Raw genomic sequence first — 13,326 nt, forward strand, 5'->3', positions numbered from 1 at the left:
ATTTCATGCAAATGAAACATTGTGAAGTTGTAAAACTTACTATTACAAAGTAATTCTGCATAATACCACAAGAGGGTGGAAGGGTTAAGAAACCTTCCGCCATCAACGAAGAAGCATTTTTTTACTAAATATGTCTGGGTTTCCTTGTGATTTCCTGCTACAAACGGGTGGTTGTCAGTTGTCGTTTCTTGATTTCTATAGGTTGCTTTGAAAATGGCTGTCTTACGATCCGAAAAATATTCAAAGGTTATTCGATATGTGATTGTATTCGATTCTGTGTCATCCCTATTTGTTTCCTATTCTATTGGGTTCCATAATTCACTATTCGCACATGCCCAGTTGCTTTAGCTAAGATAAGAAAACACCGACTAGGGGTCATGGTATCCACACCCGTTTCTAATCATTACTGCTGTACCACAGACAACGTGGAACATGGTTAAGTTGAATAATTCAAAAATGGCTGCGTTGCGAACCTGTAATAGTTTATATAGGTATTACCTACTCTGGCTTATAACAGATGGCAGAAGGGTGAGTATGGCGAATCGATGCTATTAGACAAGGGCCAGAATTGAGCAAATGTGTTTTTTTTTGTTACCTTTATTGATTTATCATATTTTACGGCCTTGTTGTGGTCGTGAAGCAAATAAAGGTGGTGTGGCAGCAAACCCTAAAAAACTATAAATATACAGAAACAAGCAGGTATTTGTGCTGAACGGCTTCTGTCAAACGTTACCGACGCGCACAAAAATTCATCATGCCGCTTCATTGTCGACTTCGATATTATTATTTTTCGTGCTCTTCGAAGTAAAGAAGTAGCGACCAAGCAAACCCCTGCTTCCGTTCTGAAACTTTGTGGAATATCAGATTATTTGAGAGCGCATTACTTTAGGGCAAAGCAAATAACAAGTATAGGGCTGTTGCGATCCCATTAAATTTATGCGTTTTGTGGGGATTTTACCAAAAGTCTTTTTAGAGTTTAAAACTCTGATAACTCATTTTTTTATTTTTACTTTGTTCATAGCATCCTATAATATGTACCATTAGCAAACTCCTTATAGATGATATGTAGCGCAACTTTTGAGGCTGCTCACCATGAAACTTCGTTTTTCTAATCGGTGATAAGCGACGCAAACGCCATCATTGCGAGACTTCGCAGACTACAATCCTGCTCCGGACATTTCGTCCGATTTGCGCAAAATAAAAAAAACAAGGAACGACGTGCAAAACACCACCGCACTGTGAAAATATGTTATTCGACATAAGCAAGGTTGAGACTACTGCAATATAAAAGACAGCAATAATACTAGACCTGAATTCATGTACAGACATTCATCATTGTGTGTTTAGCCTGAGGGTACGTGTTAACTCTCAAGTCCGAGCTTGTCAAAACGTCGCCTCCAGCCGCTGTCCTCTGGGTTCTAATTTCTCATCTACTCAGATATTAATGAAAACTAACAGACAAAGAGGCCAAGGGAAGTATAGGGGGAGTTATTAGAAGTGATAACAATGTCAGTGTAATGAAATAAATGTGGACGGAAAGATAACTCGCCACCGGCTTATTGCCTGCCACTGACAGCAACCAAAAACGAGCACTTAAATTTACGCCGCTTTCCTTAATATATACTCGTATGTTATTGGAGGCTCCGAGGTAACAAAGTAGTGATGAAAGCTAACACTGAAAAAAAAATATACCAGCTTCCGATTATCGCGGCCATGCTTTAAAGAAAAAGCGCAGCTGGATGGCTTTTTTTTTTGTTCTTTGGTTCTCTCTTTTTCTCTCTGTGTCATGTACCACTTTTAATTCTATTTTCTTTTATTACTTCCTTTCATTTTCTATCTTTCTCTTTCTAGCTCTTCCCATATTTCATGCCTCTCTTTTTTCTTTCTACCTCTCCCTCGTTTTCTTTGTTTCTCTTTGCTTCTTTATTTCAGTCTTGCTCCTTTTCCTCCTAACTTTCTTTTCTCTGTCTTTCTGTCTTATTATGTTGTTCTTCTGTTCATTCTTATGTACTTTTCTTGCCCTCTTTCTTTCTATCACTTCCTTCTTTTCTTCTTACTCCTCTCTCTTCCTCTCTTCCTTTCTTTGTCTTTTTTTATTTTCTACCTTTTTCTCTCGCTCTCTCTCTTTTTTTTACATGTAAGTTTTCGTTTGAAACTCGCGTCTGCTGCACATGGTAGTCGGTTTTTCCCACTTCCTGCGGCGCATAATTAGCGCGAGGAGTCTTGCACGACGAAGCACAAGTTACTGACAAGTTCAAGAGCCTCGCTAATAAACCGATGCACATCACGTCCCCCTACAATGCTTGAGGTGCTTTCATCTTTCTCTTGCGGAACTTCTCTGTTTAGAGCCCCAGCGGACGTGCGAAGATGTGTGAGCGCGGAAAGCCTGACACTTTTCCCTTTTGGAATCTCTTTGTGCTGTTCACATCACACAGACAGTACGGTGTGCAGATGATTCGAAATCTTCCACCGAACAAATTAACTGAAGTAACCCCAGATACACTCCATAGGAAAATGAGAGGAATATGGGAGCTCAACACTCTGTGAGTTAGTTAACACGACATAAATTATGACGATTACTAATACAGCCACACTGTCGTATAAGTTTTTATATTAAAGAGGCCAACTTGATTAGAGGGCCAATAAGCCACAAGAACGCAAGTGCACGTTTATTTATTTATATTTACTACATATCACTACTATTCATGAGGAACTGAACAGTGCCGTTGAATACGGGTATCTTTTTTTGCTAAATAAAACATTTCCGCACACGCATTCGCGTAAATTAAATCTAAGAGAAGTCGAAAACAGTGTTGCACTAAGATGTATGTATAAGTAGCCTTCAGCTTTCTACATCGGCATTGATCTCACTGGTGGCATCGGCACTGAGGCAACGCAACAGGTGCATATATGATGCTGTATTTATTTATATAAAAGAAAGAAAAAGAATAATAACATGATAATAAGATAAGTACATCAATGTGTTACCGATTATTCATTTCTTTGTCTTACTGTATTTATTTGGACAATTATATACCTATATTACTTTTCAACATGTCAATGAAAACAAGGTATCACAAATGTGCTGTCTACTCTAAACTAATCTTTTTCGCTTATTCCTCGCCCCTTTTCTTGTATCTTCATGCATATAAATATCTTATCACAGCGTCAAAGCTGCATCGCTTTCATAGCAGAAGCCGATATAAGTACACCGATACAAGAAAGAGGTTGCGTACAAAGATTTCTAACTAGTCCTTCAACTGTAACCAACACTACGCGTCTGGAAGAGGGAAAGGTTTCTGCGGGAAAAACAGATATCCTTTGCGGCGCGTATAATGTGAGACAGCCCGCAATCTGCCAGCCTGGTGCTCCATGTTGAGTTAGTCGGTCACGCAGATTTAGGGACGAGGCTCCTTATAGCAGCACCCGTTCATCTCTCGTAGCCGTTGTAGTATGTAACAAGTATAACATTTTGACCTCCAAGGTGGTGCCGGTGAGAGATTTCTTCTGTGCGTTCTTGAACAATAAAACATAGTGCTCAATGTACATGCCAATGGCTGCTAATGGGGAGTGAGAGACGGTAGCATTCGGCTTTTAGTTAACGCGCACGCTGCAACCCCATTAGCAGCCAGTGGCATGTACATTGAGCACTATCTGACAAGAAAGGGTTGCTACGTTATACTCGCTAGGTGTAATCTCCTTAGTTTTAAAAAGGTTTAGCGAGCGCTGAGCTGCAGTGCCATGAACACAATGAACTAGTATATACTATGAATGAACTCTAGGTGGTTAAAGGTGGGAAGTAGATACGAAGCGCAAGCCGTAAGAAAGTAAAAGCCGAATTCTCCTGTCTCTAATTTCCCATTAGCAGCCATTGGCATGTACATTGAGCACTATATGACAGGAAAAAGTTGCTCCCTTATACTCGCTGGACGTAACCTCCTTGGTTTTAAGAAAGGTTTAGCGAGCATTGGGCCAGAGTGCCATGAATATAGTGAACTAGTATATACCATGAAATCGATGTGGTTAAAGGTGGGATGTAAACACGAAGCGCAAGCCGTAAGAAAGTGTGCGTGTGCCTCCTATCGTTCAGTCCTTGAAATGTCCACTTGATGGCGGTGCTTCTACATGGGAAATATACGATGAAAAGATGCGAGATGGCGGTACTTGTAGTGTTGAATAGATGGACGAACGGACACACAGACAGATGCATGGATGGACGCATGAACAGAGGCAGGGGCGGATGCGTGGACAAGCGCGGGGATGGACGCACGAACAGACGCACGCACGGATGGGCGGATGGACGCATGGATGTTCACACAGATGGACGCATGGACGGACGGAAGCAAGAACGATTGAATGGATGAACGCTTCGCCCCACTCTCCATCATACAGTACGTGGATATGCTGCCAATTTTTTTTCCCTGGCGTCCATCTCTATCTTAGCAGTGCACTTATAGGGACGAGGATTAGGAATAGAATGTGCACAACCCGGGCACCCACTCGCAACTGAAATATAAAAGAATAGATGACTGAATGTAGGGGAAGTAAAACAGAACAGAAAAAAGGTAATCTTTGTATGAACACGCACATGGCACCTAGGTATTGAAATTCCACGTCACTTAGGGCGATGGAAGGAAGACTGATACACTGTACTCATTTCCTTTGGTTTTGCAACGCTTCGGTCATTTTTCATGCTATTCGTTGTTTATGATATGAAGAGAATGTTGGTGTCGGCTGGGAATAGTGTGCAATCGCATTGGTTATGTTTTCTTTTCTGTATTTTATTTTATTTCAACTATATACTTATATGTTTTTGTAATAAACTTTAGTGGTGAGTCAGCGCCCATGTGGGGCCCCTTCTTGCCCATAGCCCTCGTCCCTCAGTGCATTGCTATTATCAAGATTATTCCATACCAACTTGATAAAGTTTAATTTTTTATGTAGTGTATTTCTAGCGCGCAGAGCCCTTATGCTAACATTAACAGCCCAGCCAGTTTGGCTTCACTGGTAGTAAATTGTATCTGCTACGCCTGAACCTTAGCCAGGTACAAGACACAGGGGTCGTGCTTACTCAAGAGTGGTGTGGCCTTCGGACCACACCACTCTTCCCTGGCCCATGCCGAAAGGGTTTGCGGGATCTTGCGCAAAGAATGATGGTGCAACGCCAGGTTCTACCAAAAGCTTCTCCGGCTGCTATGCGACAAGGACGATCGTCTTCATCACAACAAGCGTCACCGACGAAGTGTGTACAGTGAATGGCACCGTATCATCGGCAGGACGACGGAATTCCTGTGAGACTAGGTACGACCAAACCTTCTTCTAAGCCTTCCTCCTGCTTAACGCCCCGGCTAGGACCTAAGCAAGGCCATATGTTACAACTGTTGCCAACTAGGCCATCTCTCATCTAAAGGCTCCGTTCCACATACAATGCTCTGCTACCCAGCCAGAAAACAAGCTTTCGTCTTATGGCGTGTGTTAAGGCTTCAGAACAACTCGAAGAGTCTCTTTTACACTATGTTCTAGGTAAATCAAACATTCCACTTATAGGTACTGTGGACTCCTTTCAAGACAGTGGTTGAAAACACACCATACTCTCACTGGATGTCATTGGATCTGCCAACCTGCTATCGCCGACCAAACGTCCCATATCAGTTGTTGGTGGTGGCACCGTCACGCCAGTTGGTACGTTCTGTATCGTATTTCCGTGGGGCCCATTTCTGCAATGGTTGAGGTTCTAGTTCAGACTAAAAACTGATTGTATTTGACTCTAGGAGAGGACTAGTTTGAAGCCGCTCACGCTGAGCTTCTTCTCCAGCCACATCATCCAACAGAAATTCACCATCCTGGTGCGGGTACTGTCACACGACGCCTGGAGAAAGCGCTGCCAATAATATCTAATGCTGCTGTGTTTTTCTATGGCTCTTTGTCTTCTTTTCGCTCAAAGACGTCTTCTACAGCCTGTTGGCCATTTTCGCCATCGCCGCACAACACTGAGCCCGCATGATTATCCCTCTAATCAAATGAAGTGTTAACTAACGTGACGCCACATGAACCAAACGCAGCGCTGCTGCAGTGAGTTATACCACATTCGAAAGGCCATGGCCACAGTTACGTGACACTCACGTAAGTCCACAGTTACAACAAGAATTCGTTGTAGTTCAACACGTACTGCACCAGCATGTTGACATGTTTGCCACTGATGACAATGCTTAGAGGTTTTACAAAGAGACTAACCGCTGCACTGACCTTCTGCCGGATGTATCGTCATACACGTGCCACCTGTATAGATATAGCAAAGAGGATGATAATTCCATTCAGCGCCAATGTCAAGACCTTCACGCAAAAGACTCAGGTGTCAAAACAGGATGTCTGGACCCGGGACACTGTCAGAGAGTTAACCAGCCGCTTCAGGCCAATTAATTAAAAACAAAGAAGCAAAGGGGCGCCAAGGCAAGCATGTACTTGGCTGAACTAGAACGTGTCAGTTCTCTGTATGAGCTCTGGCAGCATCTCAGCTCAAGATTAAGGCTGTCTGAGGTAAGAGACCAGCAGGGGGGAAGTCAAAAGGCTGTCTGAGGTAAGAGACCAGCAGGGGGGAAGTACAAAGCCAATACACAAGCTCTGAAGCCAGCTGCTATGCCACGCAAAAAAAAAGTGACACAAGCCAAGTCAGGATAGTGCCGCCATTACAAGAAGCACGAAAGCGGGAAAGGCAGACCAGTATGTAGCTGGCTTTCACGACAGCCACAGTGTTTACAGAAAGCTCGAACTGACCAACTCGTTAGCTAGGAAAGATGCATGACCCAATGTTGAAAAAAGGAGGAGGTCTTTTGACAACTGCAGGTGAAGGCAAAAAACATGAAGAACCTTAAAAATATGAAGCAGACTATGCTGAAGTAACTGAGGAGAAGCGAAAATGTCACTTGGATTTTGACAGGGCATGAGAGATCAATGTCGAAGATGATTTTGCCTTGATGAAGCAACCAGTGAAGTGGTACGAGAAGCAGTGGCAGCGCAGGCTCCAGAAGTGCGATTAACGCACTGAGCAAGTTGAACGACGTCAGACAAGAAACGTCGGGACAACATCAAGGCACGCAGAAAGGATAAGCTTCAAAGAAAGATCAAGCGTGTTAAGAAGAAGGACCATATTGTTACGAGAAAGAGACCGATTTGGTAGAATAGACAAAGATATATTTACAGCCGGATAAGCGAGCAACGCCAGCGACACAAACTAGCTCGCGCCAGTCTATCTTCTTTATCCTCTTCATCTCTATGCCACTGGCACAAATCCAGCAATATCGTTCTAGTATTCTTAGATGATATCGATGTTTTAGAGGCTGCAAGACAATAAGACTTTTAAAAAGCGGGATTGGGTGTGGTGCCAAAGCCTATCGACCATATTACAAAAAAAAGGGGGGTTGGATTTGAGACTACGCGCCATTTGGTATAACCTTGTGCTACATATGGAGATAATCAGGACGTTGTTTCATAGTTGTTTCCATAGGCGCGCGGATGCACCACCATTGTATCGATGCAGTAACTGCTGCTTAATAAAGTCGTTTTCCCTATATAATCGCCTTGTATACGTCGCCATGTACTCACAATCTAAAGCTTGCGCGCTAGTATACATGGGGCGGGGAATGAAAGTCGATTCTGCCAAAAGAGGGAAAAGAAATTACAGCTAATAAAAGAAAAAAATATATTGCAATATACAACGCACAAGGGACCCTGATAGTAATATTTAGAACTAGCATGTCCGCTAACTTCAGCCAGTCATGAAAGTTTCCTAATTAGTTGGCCGATTTTTTGCAGACAAATAAATGACAACTCTAATCCCAATCTCTGTTTCGAAGAGCCAGGCATTAGACCTAACGTGCTTCGTAATGTACACCGATCGAGACACACCATGTACGTCTGCAAGTTTGGTAATCCGATTGTTGACAGTAGTCATACTTTCCGACCAAGTGCTTGCTGATGTATAAGTGTCATACGTGCGCCATGGTCATGCCGAAAGAAAGAGGTTCGCGACGTGGTGGTGGCATTACCAAAATCCCATTCGCTTGTTTTTGTTTATTTTGCCGGCAAGGTGTAACGAATCGGCCCAATAATTTTACCACCCAACAGGCTTCTCATAGAGTTTTACTGGATTAGTGCTGTATATTCGCGGATGTTTTATATAAATTCGCAGCGCATGTCACGAGGATTACTCCCGTATCGCATGATTTATGCCCAAATAGGTATCGGTGCAAAATATGGGTTATTTATGACGCAAAAACCGGCGTGCGATTCTTCGGTTTCATCGTCTCACGTTGCACTGCTCCTGTACCTTGTTGCCACTTGTTAAAATTGTGCATTTTCCGGCTAAACCTAAGAGCGAGAGAAAGTGAACTCTTGTTTTGCTTTCACAACCATTTATAAATGGCTCTTCCGACGTAAATGAACAACTTTCCTACACTGCGCGAGGAAGCCACAAGTGAGAAAACAATCAGTACAGTGCGAGTGCAGACTGCCAACTGCTTATTTTCTGGAAAGCAATGAACGTATATTTCAGGCAATGACCTGGACGCGTGACTAATCTTTGAATCTCACATGTGCCAGCAAAAATACTATCATTGCTTTCTGAGAGCGTGGCCCCAAATGTTTTACTTATGTGTTTTCACCAATGAAACAACTAACCTGCCACAAGGCACACTACCAGAATCCGTCAAAGCTTGTGGTATTACTGTGGTATACGAGGATGAAGTGGATTGTGTACAATAAGGTGGATGGGAGCAAGCACAGCACAAGAGTTAGTATACCAGCCCAGTGTTTGCCTATAGACTCTTCTTATTTAATGCAAATCCCGACTATTCAGCTAAAAAAACCCTACGTACTGCGTGATGTCAGTGGACTTTAAAACACCGGATGGTCAAAGTTTCTGGAGTACTCCCCTACCACGTGCCACATAATGAGATCACGGTTTTGTCGCATAAAATCCCAGGTATTATTATAGTTATCAAACACGACTGTGACATCCACCTGTCATTTCTGTCCCTCGTGTTATCAAGAACACTACATTCGTTCCATACGATGTGTCATAGTACAATGCCATTTTGGAATGCACCAAGCTAAAGAAACACGAAAGCTGGTCAAACTTCTTGTCATATGTGTCATTCTTCTCATTATAATAATGGCGTGAATTATGTCGTAATTCGTGTTGCCCCTATGCGGTATACTATCGTCCCTTTAACGAAACAGGTAATGAAGTTACCATGATAGCATCATGACATACATACATACATACATACATACATACATACATACATACATACATACATACATACATACATACGTACATACATACATACATACATACATACATACATACATACATACATACATACATACATACATACATACATACATACATACATACATACATACAGAAGATAAGGTTATGGGATACCCCCTGAAGCGAAACCTTACATACGGGGAATTGTTACGTATTTAACAATGCACATTATCACGTGTAATGTTATCTTTCATCCTCGAGTCAGAACAAAACACGTCTAGGCCCTTCAAAAGCTTTTTCAAATATCTGCTTCATTGTCTGCCGACGGCTGCCTTGTATATGCTTTGCTCTGAAAGGCGTGGTGTGTGGCGAGAAAGAGGGGGAAAAATATGTAGAGCACGTACCGAGAACAAGAACTTCGGCGCAATAATTGTAAAACGCGGTATGACTGAGAGGGCATCCGGTAGCGTGGCCGAGCGGTCTAAGGCGCTGGTTTAAGGCACCAGTCTCTTCGGGGGCGTGGGTTCGAATCCCACCGCTGCCAAACTTTTTTTCTTCCAGGATTTTAATTTTTTTCTACACCATTTTGCATTAACCGAAAAAGGGAATACGCCATTTTTTATGTTCATCGACAGCCTGCTTTGAATTCGCTGCCAATCAGCTTTACATGCCTCTGGCTAATCCTGACCCTTATTTTCCTGACCCTTTAAAGGATGGCGAACCCGTTTTTCAAATAGGTTAACCTGCTTGTTTTTTTCCTTTTATTGATTTCTCTCTCTTTCTCTCTCAACACCTCCTCTGGACCCTCCTGAAACCTCAACGAAACCACTGATTTCAAGTGCGTACCTACATTCACGAGGGTTAAAGCGGCAATTACTACTGCATATATAAGCGTGGACAAGTTTACGTGGCAATGAAGCGAAAGCTAGGGGGGCGGAGCTACAGCACATGTAGTCCTCCGCGAATAAGTCTGGCTCGACTCACTTTTCGAATACCGACGTGTTCAAATATTAATACTGCAAAGAATTGGCTATGTCTGCTTACAGAGCTATTGTTGAGTGAAATTGGACACAAGTTCCTTCACCGAGTCGTCGGAATAGCTCGATGGTGAGAAGCACTCCCCTAAGCCACCATAACTCACCTAAAGACGAAGGCACCGTTTTGACTGTGATGTGCACCTAAAACACCCGATGTTTTCAGACTTGCAAAAACGCGAAATGGCACATCATGAAGCAGAACAAGTATTAATATATTCTTGGTTCATGCAGCTTCTCTTTATTTATTTTCTCTTGGATGCTGCTTATAATGTTGTTTTTGTTATCTTCGTGCGGAAAACGCAGACGCATTTGTGGAACTATATTTTTCAGCGGTGGCACATGCCCACTTTAGTTCCGTAGCCTTCCCTTCATTGCCACAGAAAGTTGTCCCCGAGTCTAGATGCATTGGGACCTTGAGGCGCACTGACCGCAAATGCAGACGTAACTTGCTAGCTTGCTCCACATTAGTATCAACCTAGGTGGTTCAGTGGCTGACGTGCTCGGCTGCTGATCCGAAGGACGCGTGTTCGATATCGGTCGCAGCGGTCGAATTTCGGTGGACGTGAAATTGCAGAGGCTCGCTCATGTGCTGTGTGATGTCAGTGCACGTATATGAACACCAGATGGTCGAAATTTTCGGAATCCCCCTCTCCATATCGTGTTCCATGCTTCATATCAGTAGCGCCTACCCGTTGGGTGGCATTGACCAATATTCCGGCGGTTAACGCAAGTATAAGAAATACGACATAAAAGGTAACTAAGGTGGACTTTTCGCCCCATTTTTTTTAGAAACTGAGTTGTTTATTTCAGTCATACGGTAAGAGTAAAAAATAAATAATTTGTTACACACAACGTGTTACACAAAGTTATACCCGAATAATCAGCTCGGGATAATAAAATCGGGTGCTATTGAGAAAACTAGGCATTGCAGCCGACGTTGTCAGCGCGAAAATAAGGATGTGTCATGGGGCACATGCAGGTTGCATGCTTTGTAGCGGCATAATCTCTTTTTCATGGCTGAAAAATAAAAAAATGCTAGAGAAAAGGGCCCAAAATTTACCTATGGGTGAAGGATTGCTGTATCTGAGCGGACATGTCAGTTGCAATCTATGAAGTAAAACACTGTCCGGGAAGAAGCATCTAAGTTCCTAATACTTGAAATGCGAGCGTGTGAATACGCAGTCACACAAATAGAAGAGGACAAGCGTAAGCTACAGTATCATGAACCACCAACTCTCCAAATCCGCCTGTCTGGATCGCTGAATTTTTCCGCATTTTCTATCCTCAATACACCTCAATTTCCAATATACCTTCAAGCAAGCTGTGTTTGCACTATCCAATTGAGCGCATATCTCGAGAAAGACGGACGTGATTGAAAATAGACGCTCTGACTGATAAAATGCACGATAGAAGTCGTGAATAACAAGGATAAATGATCGCACAGGCGTAAAAAGATGAACACCAAGACCACCCCATATTGCTAATTAGAGTTTGAAGTTTGGCGTTCATTGCCACATAAGTATAAAATATTTATAAGCTGCAAGGCTGGCGGTATAAAATCTGCGTACTGGCAGCTTCAGTGGTCTCATCTCACCACACAATAGGAGTAGCAACTCGAGAAGAATTTCCACGCGTGCCAGTATTAAAATACAAACACACTGACCAAACTGCACAAAATCAGCAAGAAACACACACATTTCCAAGAAATACCAAAACAAATTGACATTCCCAATATCAATCAGTCTGAGTATAATGCGTTTTTAGGAACATAACGTGCATTTTCGTCATTTCCAAGTTGCCATTTCTAAGTAACTATTTTTTTCCGATGTAATAAAATTACTAAACCTAATTCATCTTTCAGTAGTCTAGTGAGAAGCATTTCGTAAAATAGTTAGAAGGTGCTGTTAGGTTCGAACGCGTGGACACTCTTATCGCCTTGAGCTTAGCAAACAGAGAAAGGAAAGAGAGAGAAAAAAAGCTGAGTATACCTTGCGCAATTGTATTATCAAACACGCCTTGCTCCTGGCACTGAAACGTTCTACGAAGTGGGGAACAAGCGTCAATAACTGAGTTTACCTAACGCAGGCCACATTGTACATCAGTAACGCATCTACAATAGCGCATTCTCGTACATTCTCGCGTAATGTACAAGAAATTTATCCTGAGCAGGGCTCAAGAATACGTGGCAAAGTATGTAGCGAGCCTTGGAAGCGAGTTCAAGAAACGCAAGTACGAACGACGCAAACAGACCTGTTTTTCGTCGCGCTCGCGCGATAGATAAGCGGCGCCGCGAAGGAAGAAAGGAAATGTTATAAAAACAAAGTCATCCGACACTCCTATAGAGCCCTGAAAGATGACCTCGAAGCTTCCGAGTGAAAAATAAAAAGGGTAGGTAAAAACCAAATTTTTGGCAGCGGTGGGATTCGAACCCACGCCCCCGGAGAGACTGGTGCCTAAAACCAGCGCCTTAGACCACTCGGCCACGCTACCCACAGGAAATATTAGTGTTCTGCTCCCAACAGTTCGCTGCATTGCAGCTGCGTGTGTGACGACGTTTGCACACGTGTCGGAAACCGGTGTACGAACACATATGTTCCATTCCGAGGACGATGCCTCGCGAGCACAAATGCCGCGCCGTATATGCAGGTAAGCTTAGTAGCGCGCTGCCGCCAGTGGTCGCATTCGATACAATGAAAATTGTTATCACATTGGGAACGTGTTTGGCGAGCAGAAGGATAGTTATGCCTTTTTCGTGTCGCGTATACCCTTAAATGAACCGAATTTCTCTTAGATATAAAATAGTCAAAATAAAATAACATGCATGACAACACGTTTATATTCTTAGCACAGATCCACTGTTTCGAGGCAAGAAAGTGCCCCACCAGTAACAAATTGTCTTCTCAGTAGCAAAGACACAGTGCAGACGAGAATCGATTTTGAATAATGGTTCTACGAAATTTTCTGCCACGCATAGTAAACTATACCTGCCTTTTTTTTCTGCCAAGAAGGAATGAAGAT

At 42.9% G+C, this 13,326-nt stretch overlaps 2 non-coding genes across 2 annotated transcripts; one reads left to right on the plus strand and one right to left on the minus strand.

Moving 5' to 3' along the window:
* Nucleotides 1-9,733: 9,733 nt before the first annotated feature.
* Nucleotides 9,734-9,815, plus strand: TRNAL-AAG (transfer RNA leucine (anticodon AAG)). The gene has a single exon. It is a non-coding gene; the product is annotated as a tRNA-Leu (tRNA).
* A 2,901-nt stretch (nt 9,816-12,716) lies between these two features.
* Nucleotides 12,717-12,798, minus strand: TRNAL-UAG (transfer RNA leucine (anticodon UAG)). Its single transcript has one exon. It is a non-coding gene; the product is annotated as a tRNA-Leu (tRNA).
* Nucleotides 12,799-13,326: the final 528 nt, after the last annotated feature.

The sequence above is a fragment of the Rhipicephalus microplus genome, chromosome 2 (genome assembly GCF_043290135.1).
Source record: "Rhipicephalus microplus isolate Deutch F79 chromosome 2, USDA_Rmic, whole genome shotgun sequence".
NCBI classification, from domain to species: Eukaryota; Metazoa; Arthropoda; class Arachnida; order Ixodida; family Ixodidae; genus Rhipicephalus; species Rhipicephalus microplus.